This window comes from Ctenocephalides felis, unplaced genomic scaffold (assembly GCF_003426905.1).
Source record: "Ctenocephalides felis isolate EL2017-DRISC unplaced genomic scaffold, ASM342690v1 CF-g0.4_SCAFFOLD_01492, whole genome shotgun sequence".
Classification (NCBI taxonomy): Eukaryota; Metazoa; Arthropoda; class Insecta; order Siphonaptera; family Pulicidae; genus Ctenocephalides; species Ctenocephalides felis.
Genome location: NW_020537646.1, coordinates 1,656,327 through 1,670,044, shown reverse-complemented (window position 1 = coordinate 1,670,044; position 13,718 = coordinate 1,656,327). Strand labels below are relative to the sequence as shown.

At 33.9% G+C, this 13,718-nt stretch overlaps 2 protein-coding genes across 2 annotated transcripts in view; both read right to left on the bottom strand.

Moving 5' to 3' along the window:
* Nucleotides 1–13,718, bottom strand: part of LOC113370201 (cadherin-23-like) — a 42,554-nt gene that overhangs the window by 22,468 nt on the left and 6,368 nt on the right.
* LOC113370672 (glycine-rich protein) overlaps nt 11,830–13,718 on the bottom strand; it is a 96,749-nt gene continuing 94,860 nt past the window's right edge. Inside the window, exon 4 of the mRNA XM_026611368.1 lies at nt 11,830–11,873. The gene's annotated coding sequence lies outside the window, so the exon portion shown is untranslated. The remainder of the gene's footprint in view (nt 11,874–13,718) is intronic.

The window sequence follows — 13,718 nt, the reverse complement described above, 5'->3', positions numbered from 1 at the left end:
TTACGAAATTAACAATATTTTATTCATTCGAGAGAAATTCAAGAATTATATGCGAATCATATACGATTCCCACGAATGTAATAGTGATATCTTTCTAAATAATTATATGGGAGTTTTTTGTAGATTTTTAGATTCTACATGACTGAAGATTTTTAAGGCAATGTCTTTATCTTTAAATTTAGGTTTTTTGTAATAAATTGACTAAATAAGTGAAGCACGTAAAATTGTTTTAGAATGCCCTGGTTTATTCGTAAATCAAAAAACTAATAATTCTTAAATAAACAAAATTAAGAAGCACATAAGAACAAAATATTTCATAATAAACAATTTATAATTTTTCAATAGATTTTTCAAAAGATGCTTATTTCTTAAATCTGATATCTATTGCTAGTTTACGTGAAATTTCCTGAACACAATTTTGAAAAAAATTAAACCTACCAAAAAAGTTTAGATGTAATAGATTTGTACATAATGATAATTTGTCGATTTTGATAATTATATCTACCTATTGTATATTTAAAATTTTACGAATACAATTTTGCCAATAAACTAAATACTATAGAAATAAATCCGTTAATGTTAAATAACAATAAACAGATTTGAGAACTTTTAATCTATTTTTTTAAAAAATCATAATTACTGCAAGTGCCTTTTCTATATATAGTCATAAATTTGAGACTAAAGTTATTAAAATTCATTTATATAGTATTCAGTGGTAATATAATTTATATCATTATTCAGGAAGAGTGTTTAAATGATTTGGCAAAGAGAAAATCATGTATGACATTCTACAAGGCAATATCGAAAATTACCTAATCATCAACATTTTGATATGAATATTTTGAAGTAATCAAGATTAGATGCTAAGGCTTTAAGTATACAAGATATATAATATTAAAGCATTTTTTTTGGAAATTTCAGGGCCTATTCCATTAAGGAACACCATCAAAATTTTTGGTAGTACTCAAAATGTTTAAACTAAATCGAATTTCAATCTAGTGATTGGACATCCGGGTATGTTGGTAAAAGCAAATTTAATTAAATTTAAATTTATTTACCATTCACTGTATTATTGGCAAACACGTTGCTTGCAAGAACTGATGGTCCGTGTCCCGGTAAGCAGTGACATCATTGTGTCAGTTCTCCGCAAAATACAACGGAATTCTTCACCTTTCACAACCTATTGCACAAACACTGAAATAACAAATAACACCTTACGAAGGAAAAATCACTATTTTCTCCACTCTAAGAAATCACTGTAAGAAATCACACTAATTTACACTGAACTATTGAAAATTTAGTTAAGGACACTACTTCAACTTGATGGATGGTTCGACGCAGTGAGATGACATTTAAAAATTTCGGTCAAGCCATATAACTAAGCACAATTTTGTACACAAGTTTAAGATGTGTCAATGTGTTTTATACAGGTTTCCATTAAATCCCTCGAAAAAAATTCGTTTTCGTGCCCGATCAGACCTTAAACGCGTCAGATTTGTCTGGCACATACCACAGCACTGTTCTTGTGCACGATGTCTATTCAAAAGAGAAACGCATGGACGGTTCGCCATCTCCTTCTCGCCTCATTTAAAACCCATTTACCAAACAAAGATGTCGATAGGCCCAGGTGATGAAGCTTACCTATGCTGAGACATCGCCGTAACGGTAGTTCGGGCTATTCGAGTTCAATATTTGTTCAAATCATTCGAGATGAGCAACTTCTCAGGAGATTCATAATTTTGCAGAGATTTTATGGGAATTTAGTGATTTTTATTAATTTTTAGGTTTTGGCGATTGTAATGTAATAGTATTATTGTACTGAGTATGTGATGCAGACAGACTATGGATAAGTAAACCGGTTTTATAGTATGGGAGATTGGAGCTGGTTGTTACATTCCTTTTGATAAATATTGATTTGCTAATTAGCATTTTATGAGTTGCATTAGTAGATGTATTTTCTAGTTTTACTTCCACACTTTATGAACAATTAATTTAATATCAAATAAAGACAAAAAAAAGATTTTGTATAATCTATATTATTTTGCATAACCTATGACGTTGAAATAAAAGATACTAAACGTTGAAATAAAAGAAACAATGTTATTGGCAATGTTAAATGATAAATTATTATTAAATTACTAAATTTATTTTCCACACTTTCATTGTATAAATGTCATTTTATTTTTAATTGAATGCTTTATCAATATAAAGATTTTTTATATTTATTTTTCAATTTATAAATTTAGTTCATAATTTTGAGAAATTTAACATTTGAAAAAAATCTGTGACGATATTTAATATAATGCTATAATTCTTGATAATGGTACAAATTAACACAAAGCACTAACGTTTTGTTTCTCAAAAATCTGTTTGATTTATGTTCGAAAAAACTTCTTATTATATATACAGTAATTAATAGAATACAAATATTACGATATTGCACTTTAAACAAAATGTCTTTAACGACCATAAATTAAAAAAAATTGCTCTCAAGTTTCTATTATTATGAAAATATTTTTGAAATACAATATTTATTAAAACACATTTGGTGATAAATTAGAAATTGAATTAAAATGACATGAAAATAAACTAGTGGGAACTTGTTAAAAAAAATAGTTAAATTTTAAAATTTTTAATTTGCAAGTAAAACTATAAATAAGCATAATTTATAATAATTGTACAAATTATTACTTAGCACTAACATTTAACTTTTTTTATAAACTTGTATTAAACATTTTTTGATTTTACAGTTTTACTTATTGTTCACACAATATCATTTTGTAAGTTCTAAAAGATAACTTAAGACAGTTTATATAAACTTGCACTTGTGCGAATTATTATAAAATTACAAATAATTTGGATTTAAAAGTAAATACGTAATATGGTGAAAATTTCCTTTACTAATAAATAATATTACAATGAATCAAAGATTATTTGAGAAAGCTAATATAATCTAATATACTTCGTCTGAAATATTATAAATTACTAACAATTTGAATTTGCTTCATGTATTCTCAAAATTACTGTATGTCTTTTTTATTGTGTAAAGACAGATTGTAATTAATACAAAAAATTAAAAAAAAAATCGGATTTGCTAGTAAATACATGTGCAATATAATGAATATGAGTAATACAATATATACAAAAAATCATATTTTACAAAAAATCATTTGTATGAAAAATTACTTGTTTAAAAATTTAAAATAAAACTAGTTGTGGAATTTTTTGTACAAAATAATTCTGAATAAAAAAATTTATCATTACTTCATTTTCAGAACAAAATTAATTAGATCACAAGGTTGTAGCATACTTTTAGATTTTTTCATCGCTATCAATTCACATGTCACGAGGTATAATCATTTTAATAAAAAATATCACAAAACTCATGTGGGAATCAAGTGAATTTGAGAGAAACAAATGATCAAGACATTTTCTAAAGTTTTATAATGAACAAAATTTAATATATATATATATATATTTATATATATATATATATATTTATACATGAAAATATTTTTTTTATGTAATTATTTCCATATGAAAACACTAGTATATTAGTGAGTGCAGTATAGCCTTAAAAAAAAACAAGGCATTCGGTTTAAAGATTTTAGTTTAGTAATTATAGTACTTAAGTAATGCTTTACCGTGAATAATATGATTAAAATAATTTTTTTTTTACTCACCCCTAAAATTAGTAAATGCAACCCCAGTCTCCCATGTATCAATGGATTGGTACTCGACGCCTGCATTTTTCTTGAGTACCCGCACGTCAGGAGCCCAACTTGCACTTTCTATTCTAAATGGCGAGCAAAGCATTGTTATGTACTTATTACATTTCTTATATAAGCTCATTAAATTTATCACTCAACTGGAAGAATAAAAATCGACGAAATGAACCAATGTTAATAATGGAATAATTAATTATAAGTAATCTATTGTATTCTGTACCTCCATTGTAAAAAAATAATAGTGAGTTCTTGCTAATATTACTCTGTTATGCTAGATATTGCTGTTTTTCAATGATTGGTAATTGTTGATTTACTTCATAAGTTATTTACTTCAGAATTCTAGTATATTTCGATTTTAGTATGAAGCATGTGCTGACATTTTTGAAAACTGGCGAATTTTAATCAATGTTTTATGATCTTAAATTTCTGTACTGACGATCCATTTTTCCTCAGCAAATTATTTATTAAATTTTGGGATATGGGATGCCTACTCCTTCAGGAACTACTGATGACAAACAAAAAAAAAAATATTTATATTTTTTTTTAAATATTACAAATATTCAGAACTTACCTTGGTAACATTTTTTTTATACACTACTGATACGGAAATGCACATTTATCAAAAAGTATACAATTTGTTATTTGCAAATACAAGGTGGGCCATAGGTGTCCACCTTAGTGAGTACCCCTTATACTAAAATTTTAAATTAATTTTGTATATATATATATATATACATATATAATATATAGTATCATATCATTCTTGATTTTAAATGCGAAATTATATTGCGCCTGTACGATAGTAAATTTTATAAACACTCCGATGAAGTTTTGTTTCAAACCAGGCGTTGAAATTACTTTTAAATATAGAATAAAAAATATACACGGTATATAATATATGTTATGAATAATATGAATAATATATATTGACTTTTGTTAAAATAATTATAAAGTAAATACTAAAAAATGTATAGTAATAATTGTAAGTTTGTTTCTAAGGAATCAACAGAATAAAGTTGATTTGATGCTCGGATATTCCTTTTGCCAATATTAAGTCTGAAAATTAAATTTGTGTAGCTTCAAGTGAATATATATCAAAGTAAATTTTATCTTCTGAAAGCCAATGGCATCTTCAATACTTTTACAAATATTTGTTATCTATAGATTGCAAAATGCAATTAAAGAAGCATAAGATTTAGAAACAATTAGTACTTTTCATTTATAACTGAATTATAATGGCATTTTCATAATGATTAAAATCGAGTTGCAAACACATTTTATAAATTTATTTATTTATTATTAAGTATTTAAGTAGATACTACAATGTTATAATATATATCTATAAAAATTAAATTTAAATTAATTACACATAACAAATATATTTAATTGTATAAAATATTAAAACAAACATTTATAACTATATATTAATATTTATATTATTTTAATTTTTTTCTTCAGGAATTAGATCCAAATGTATAACCATTCTGTTAGCTTTCATCGGCTCTGCAATTTTATTCTCCTTAGGTACTTTTAAATAATAAGGGCGACCATAATTCTGAGCTTGATTTTTCTGGAAATATTTATTTTTGTAATACATATTATAATAATCGTTCTGAAGACGATGATAGAGCTGGTTCTGATTTATGTTGTGAAACTGATATCCAGTAACTTGTGGTTGTTGTTGTGCAGATCTTGCTGTATAAGGTATTATTCCATTCATATTTTGATAATTTTGTACTTTTGGTACTATGTTGCCTGATTTGATACTTCTAAACTCTTGGTCATCAGGTTCAGGTATTATATCTAACATAAGTCTCATTGGGACCTTCGGTTTGGTTTGATCAGCACCTAGAAAAGATCTCACGTTCTGATTATTTTGATACACATGCCGAAGATCATAATTTATTGGACTTCCTATTTGAGTATTCATACGATCCAAATGTACATTTTGTAGAACAAAAGGTTGAGATGATCTTGTAGCCATCCAATTTACTTCCAAAGGACTAACTGTTCGCAATGTATATAACGGTGATATATATCTGTTTTGTTGATCATCAGCTCTTAGAACGCCGAAGTTAGTTCCTTCATATTTTTTGCGTATTTTAGGAATTTTATAAATCCCCGATATTTTATAAGCTTTCCTACTAACTGCATGGCTACTTTCTGTCTGGTGATCCTCATCCTCAGACAAATTATTAATTATATCCTGAATATTATCTTGTATCATTTTTCTGTTAGATTTACGAAAACCTGTTGGTTTTGTGCTTGACCACATGTATTGAAATTTCGGATTATCAATGTCTATATGACGACGAGTTATCAGAGTTGGAGGTCGTGATATTACACCTGGAATATCCCGCAATTCAGCTGAAAACTGTTCTCCTTCAAAACTTGATGTATCTTTAGTTTTAGCTTCTGAGTTAGTATCAGCTTCATCATAATTGTGATCATCAAAAAATTTGGATTCTTTATTAAGTGGCAATTGTGAATCAAAATCAATAGAATTGTTTGATTGTAATTTTTGTAATGTTGAGTTTGATTCTAGTTCAGATGATATTACACCGTCACTTGATGTAAATATAAAAGACCAAATCTGAAATTGGGTCACATATGGTAAATAAGTTAAATAAAAATCAAATAAAAATAATTCCATGTATTAGCAATAATATGTTGCAAAAAAATATTTGCAACATTTTCTAGACTGTGCTTAGCAATTTTAGATTTTGAAAGATAATCCAATATAATTTTCAATTCACATGTTAAATGTTTGATTTGAACCAGAAAATTCTGGTCGATGACAGGAAAATTTCACACATATGAATTTTATATTTTATTATATGTATATACAATTTCACTTACCACAATTATAAATAGAGATAGAATTAAAAACACAGTTACTCCAATAAGTCCTTTAATTCTCATGTTATTCATAATACATGTATCAAAACTGGAACTTCTTGGATATCGATATAGACCAAATTGTGAACTCCAACAAGCCTTAGAACTGATCTCACTTGACATTGTTTGGAAATTTTTGGTATATTTCGCGATTTATTCCATGTTTTCACTCACAATCACAAGTGTGAACTGAATTAATTCCATAATTTTGTTTTAACAAGAATCCGTACACCGCTATGTAATTACAGTCATTATATATGACCGTAACGAAACACGTCGTGAATTGTTCGGATGGAAATCGAAAAAAGTTGTCACTGGTGCGATATGTATTGTTCTTTAAGTTCAGTTTTTAGACTATGATATAGAAACGCTGTTTTAAATAATTGTAAAAATATAAAATAATGATTTATAATCTTAGGTAAAATAGCGAGAATACTCGGTAAAACTTAGGTTCAGAACAGGGATGACAACTTTTCAGTACCTCAATAATATGTGACTTGTTCAATATATCTAATGATATGTTCAATAATAAATAAATCCCAAAAATAACACAAAATTCTAAGACCAAGTCAACGACGAAATTTATAAATTTTATGGTAATAAAAAATATTTCTTTTTAAGCCTTCTGACTATTTTTTCAAGTATATTTTAAACTTGACTCTACTTACTTAGCGAAGCGTGCAAAACAAGACACTTCGTGCAAATCAAGAAGTCTTCTAGTTGTTATACAGCGACATTCAGAAAACAATTTATTTATAAAAAACGATGAAAGCTAAAAGGAAAGTAACATTCAAAATAAAACAATGCGTTCTTATATTGATTAAAACTAACAATATAGAAATAAGTACAGTAATTTATTGTATTTATATATAAAATTAACACTTTTGTAAAAAATTGTTTTTTGTAACATTAAATCGTACTTACTGTCACAGACTATGATGACTTTCAGTATACACATTTTAGCGTTCTGAATTTTATACTTAAGTAGCTATTTATTACTAAGTTTTATGGCACTGTTATATTGACTCTTCCAAGTAACTATAAATACATCTATAACTAAATACAATAGGATATAAAAATTGAACAACCTACATAAATGCAACATTTCATCTTAAAAATAGAGAGCGTAGTTCACATTATATACATTTCATCAATAAGTTTTCATTTAGAAAACAAATCCTGGTTGCGCATAAGAATATCCTGATTGACCAGGTGCTGGTGGTAAATATGGAGCTCCTGGTGTTGATGGTCGCCTAGTTGTTGGTGGCGGTCTAGTTACAGGGCGCTGAGTCGTAACTGGTGGCAAGTATTCAGGTGCCTTAGTAGTTGGTGGTGGTGGTGGCCTTGTTACTGGCTTCTGAGTTGTTCTTGGCTGCGGAGGCAAATAAGTGGGTGGTGGTGGTGGCCGCGTCACCGGCTTTTGCGTAGTCCTCGGCTGTGGTGGCAAATAAGTTGGTGGTGGTGGTGGCCTTGTCACTGGTTTTTGCGTAGTGCTCGGCTGTGGTGGCAAATAAGTTGGTGGTGGTGGTGGCCGCGTCACCGGCTTTTGCGTTGTCCTCGGCTGTGGTGGCAAATAAGTTGGTGGTGGTGGTGGCCTTGTCACTGGTTTTTGCGTAGTCCTCGGCTGTGGCGGCAAATAAGTTGGTGGTGGTGGTGGCCTAGTTACTGGCTTTTGCGTTGTTTTTGGCTGAGGAGGCAAATAGGTTGGTGGTGGTGGTGGCCTAGTTACTGGCTTTTGCGTTGTTCTTGGCTGAGGTGGTGGCGGTGGTGGACGTGTTACTGGTTTTTGTGTCGTCCTTGGCTGTGGTGGTAAATATGTTGGACCTGGTGTTGTCCTAGTTACCGGTTTTTGCGTTGTTCTTGGCTGAGGAGGCAAATAAGTAGGTGGTGGTGGTGGCCTTGTCACCGGTTTTTGAGTTGTTTTAGGTTGAGGTGGCAGATATGTTGGTGGTGGTGGTGGCCTTGTCACTGGTTTTTGCGTTGTCCTTGGCTGAGGCGGCAAATAAGTAGGTGGCGGTGTTGCTCTAGTTACTGGTTTCTGCGTAGTTCTTGGCTGAGGTGGCAAATAAGTTGGAGGTGGCGGTGGCCTGGTTACTGGTTTTTGTGTTGTCTTTGGCTGAGGTGGTAAGTATGTTGGTGGTGGTGGTGGACGTGTTACTGGTTTTTGTGTAGTCCTTGGTTGTGGTGGCAAATAAGTAGGACCCGGTGTTGGTTTTGTTATTGGCTTTTGGGTTGTCGGCGGCGGAGGTGGCCTGGTCACTGGCTTCTGTGTAGTTCTCGGCTGTGGTGGTAAATAGGTCGGTGGCGGCGTTGGTCTCGTTACTGGCTTCTGAGTTGTTTTTGGTTGGGGCGGTAGATAAGTTGGCGGTGGCGGTGGCCTTGTTACAGGTTTTGGTGTTGTCCTCGGCTGCGGTGGTGGCGGTGGTCTTGTCACAGGTTTCTGTGTAGTTCTTGGCTGAGGCGGCAAGTAGTTGGACCAGGTGTAGGCCTAGGTACTGGTTTTTGCGTTGTCCTTGGCTGAGGAGGCAAATAAGTTGGCGGTGGCGGCGGTCTAGTTACCGGTTTTTTGAGTTGTCTTAGGCTGTGGTGGCAGATACGTTGGTGGTGGTGGTGGCCTTGTTACTGGCTTCTGCGTTGTTCTTGGCTGAGGTGGCAAATAAGTTGGAGGTGGCGGTGGTCTCGTAACTGGTTTTCTGTGTAGTCCTTGGTTGAGGCGGCAAATACGTTGGTGGTGGAGGAGGTCTTGTAACAGGCTTTTGCGTTGTCCTAGGCTGTGGCGGTAAATATGTTGGCCCTGGAGTAGGTCTAGTTACTGGTTTTTGCGTGGTTATTGGTTGTGGTGGAGGTGCTGGCCTTGTTACTGGTTTTTGAGTCGTCCTAGGCTGTGGCGGTAAATATGTGGGTGGCGGTGGTGGCCTTGTCACTGGCTTTTGTGTAGTTCTTGGTTGAGGAGGCAAATAAGTAGGCCCCGGCGTTGGTCTTGTTACTGGTTTTTGCGTTGTTCTTGGTTGAGGTGGTGGTGGCGGCCTCGTCACTGGTCTTTGTGTTGTTTTTGGCGGCAAATATGTAGGAGCACTCGTGGTTGGCGGTGGCGGTGGCCTTGTTGTTTTTTGGCTGTGGCGGTAAGTACGTTGGTGGTGGTGGCGGCCTGGTTACAGGACGCTGAGTTGTGGCTGGCGGTAAATATACTGGTTTGCTCGTAGTTGGAGGTGGCGGCGGTCTAGTAACAGGTCTGGATGTTGTCCTCAGATCTACAATAACCGGAACTGAAGGCTTCTGAACAACCGGTGGTAAATAAGGTTTTGGTGGAGAAGGAGGTGGATTGGGCTTAGGTGGTGAATAAGGTTTGTAGGGTGTTTGTGTTTGTGGTTTTTGTGTAGTCCTTACCTCAAATGGTATACTTGGCTTCGGATACGAGTATCCGCCTGATGGTGCCGCTGGTGGAATATAAGGCTTTGGTGGTGGTGGTGGTGGCACATATGGTCTCTGAGTTTGAGGCCTTTGTGTCGTCCTTACTTCCGGAAATGGAATTGCAGGTTTCGGATAATTGTATCCATCAGGTTTTGGTGCAGGTGCAGGTGGTATATATGGTTTTGGTGGTGGAGGTGGAGGTACATATGGTCTCGGAGTTGGTGGTGGTGGTGGCGGCCTAGTTTGTGGGCGCTGAGTTGTTCTTACTTCTGGTACTGGAAATGGAACTACTGGTTTTGGATATGAATATCCTGGTTGCGGTGCCGGTGCTGGTGGTATATATGGTTTTGGTGGTGGTGGTGGCGGTCTGGTTACTGGCCTCTGTGTCGTTCTTACTTCCGGAATTGGAAATGGAACTACTGGTTTTGGATAAGAATAACCATCAGGTTTTGGTGCTGGTGCTGGTGGAATGTATGGCTTTGGTGGTGGTGGCGGTGGCACGTATGGCTTTGGCGTTGGCGGCGGCGGTGGTGGTCTTGTCACAGGTCTTTGTGTTGTTCTTACTTCAGGTACAGGGAATGGAACAACGGGTTTTGGATATGAATAACCGTCGGGCTTTGGTGCAGGTGCAGGTGGAATATAAGGTTTAGGTGGTGGTGGTGGTGGAACATAGGGTTTTGGCGTTGGTGGTGGTGGTGGTGGCCTTGTTACTGGCCTCTGGGTTGTTCTTACTTCAGGAACTGGAAATGGAACAACGGGTTTTGGATAAGAATAACCATCAGGCTTTGGTGCTGGTGGAATGTACGGTTTTGGCGGTGGCGGTGGTGGCGGTGGTCTGGTCACTGGTCTCTGAGTTGTTCTTACTTCTGGTACTGGAAATGGAACTACTGGTTTTGGATATGAATATCCTGGTTGCGGTGCCGGTGCTGGTGGTATATATGGTTTTGGTGGTGGTGGTGGCGGCCTTGTCACTGGTCGTTGTGTGGTTCTTACTTCAGGAACTGGAAACGGTACAACTGGTTTTGGGTATGAATAACCATCAGGTTTTGGTGCTGGTGCTGGTGGAATATACGGCTTTGGTGGTGGAGGTGGTGGCACGTATGGTCTTGGTGTTGGCGGCGGTGGTGGTGGCCTCGTTACTGGTCTTTGTGTTGTCCTCACTTCTGGTACTGGAAATGGTACAACAGGTTTTGGATACGAATAACCATCAGGTTTCGGTGCTGGTGCTGGTGGAATATATGGCTTTGGTGGTGGAGGTGGTGGCACGTATGGTCTTGGTGTTGGCGGCGGTGGTGGAGGCCTTGTGACTGGTCTCTGCGTTGTTCTAACTTCAGGTACTGGGAATGGTACAACTGGTTTTGGATAAGAATAACCATCAGGTTTTGGTGCTGGTGCTGGAGGAATGTATGGCCTTGGTGGAGGCGGCGGAGGCCTTGTAACTGGTCTTTGTGTTGTTCTTACTTCTGGAACAGGGAAGGGAACAACTGGTTTTGGATATGAGTATCCACCTGATGGTGGTGCTGGTGGAATATATGGCTTAGGTGGTGATGGAGGAGGCACATATGGCCTAGGTGTCGGAGGTGGTGGTGGTGGTCTAGTTTGTGGTTGCTGTCTTACCTCAACAAATGGGACACTTGGTTTGGGGTAAGAGTATCCAGGAGATTTAGGAGCAGGTGCTGGGAAAGGAATAGATGGTTTAGGATACGAATATCCATCGAAACCTGCATTATTTCCATATGATACTAGAGATATATCACGTACAACTCGGTTCTTCACATCGAACTCAGCAAATGAGCTGGAGACCGCGAGAAGTACTAGCAGACAAATGGTGGACTTCTATAAGTAAAATCCAATAAAATTCGTTAGGTTTTCGTATATTGTTAATCTAAATTTAATATATATTCTTTACATTCAAATTAAGTAAGAATGAAAAAAAGAATGAAATCTGTAAGGTTAAAAATATATAGTGTATATAATTTATGTTTATTTTGATTAGTTGATTTTGCTTTATAGACAGTTCGCTTTAATGCTAATATTTAAATTCAAAACTTGAAATTAAAAGTGATATTTTTAAAAAATCAACTATATTTGAAAAAACTAAAATAGCTCAAAAACATTTATTAACAAAATAAAATATGCTCCTAGGGATTCACATAAATACCATTATTTAAATAGAAATCTTTATTGAAATTAAATGTAATATTATTAAAAAATAAACTAGATATAAAATAACTTAGAAACAAACATAAAGCAAATTTAAGTTTTGGGAAACATAGTACTATAAGATAAAAATAAATGTTTAGAATGTAATTTTATTACATTTAATTAAAAACGTATTAATCTGTTTAACAGTGATACCATTCTAAAGCATAATAAAATCTGATCTCATTATAAAGAATACTAATTATTTAAAATTTATTATTTCATTGTTTTAATTTCTGTACACGGTTCTCCAAGTGATAAATCTATCACTCTAAATAAGTTTATGCAAACAAGGTCGTCCATTAATTTTTTTCGCTCATTTCGTGAATTCGTATCACATAATAAAAAATGTTTGTTTGTTAGCGAGGCGTTTTATGGACAACAGGAGCATCTATTATATCATCTCACGTGCATAAATTTTAGGTTTTGGCCCGGGGGTACCATCGACTTTTGGCCGTGTCGCGGCCGCCCACATATCATAAACGCGTGTCTTCGTTTGATTCACGGATGCTTTTCAAGGACGACACCTCGGACGTTTTGTGAAAGGTTTGGAATTGATCTATTCGCTACTGGTGGAATGGTAATAGAAATATTTTGAAATGAAATTTCTTAGGATTATTTTTTGCGAGTTTGCGGAATTGATGTGTTAGATACGGTCGACGTACTTTAAAATAAAGAACACGTGAGAGAAAAATAATATTAATATATACACCTTAAATATTTTTTACAGATGCAAATTACTTATATTTAGTCATCATTTATTATACCAAAGATTTGTTAATTTCTGTTGCTAAATAATGAAGAATCTTATATGACTCCAAATACAATGTTTGCAGGAAAATAATATATACGACATGTGTCACGATTTATTGCAATATTTTATTCAAAAATATATTTATATATTGTACGTAGAATAGAAATATGGGTATTAGGTTGGTCCTTAATATAGATTTTTTAGAATTTTTTTGGATTCATTTGTCGCTAAGTTATAAATTTTCTAAAAAGCAAATGGAATCTTACCTATGATATTTCCATAAGAAATTTGGGTTGGAGTGCGGACTATCTTAAAGTTAATATTTAGAGCTAAAACTTTCAGAGATTTTTTTATTCTCAATTTAGAAGCATTTAAGCTCCTGGGAGCAAAGATATTCAAAAATATCCATGTTAGGGACCACCCTAATGGGCATGTAGTAATGTAGTAGTGTGAAGCTAACATAAATAATTTAATTAAAATTACTAGAGCAAAGTCTTAATATTCGACACCAGGATTGTGAGGACTCTTGAAGGATTGTGAGAGCTTTGAGAATATTACAAAATAATTGTTTCAAAGAAAATAATTTGTTGTAATTTATTCCTGCAATGGCAGACTAATATCATATATAAATGGAAGAGTGCAACATCCATTTATTTACGTTTTTAACTCAAGTTAAAAATATAAGTCATTGATGTCATGGATTCAGTAATAAGGGAATAATATTT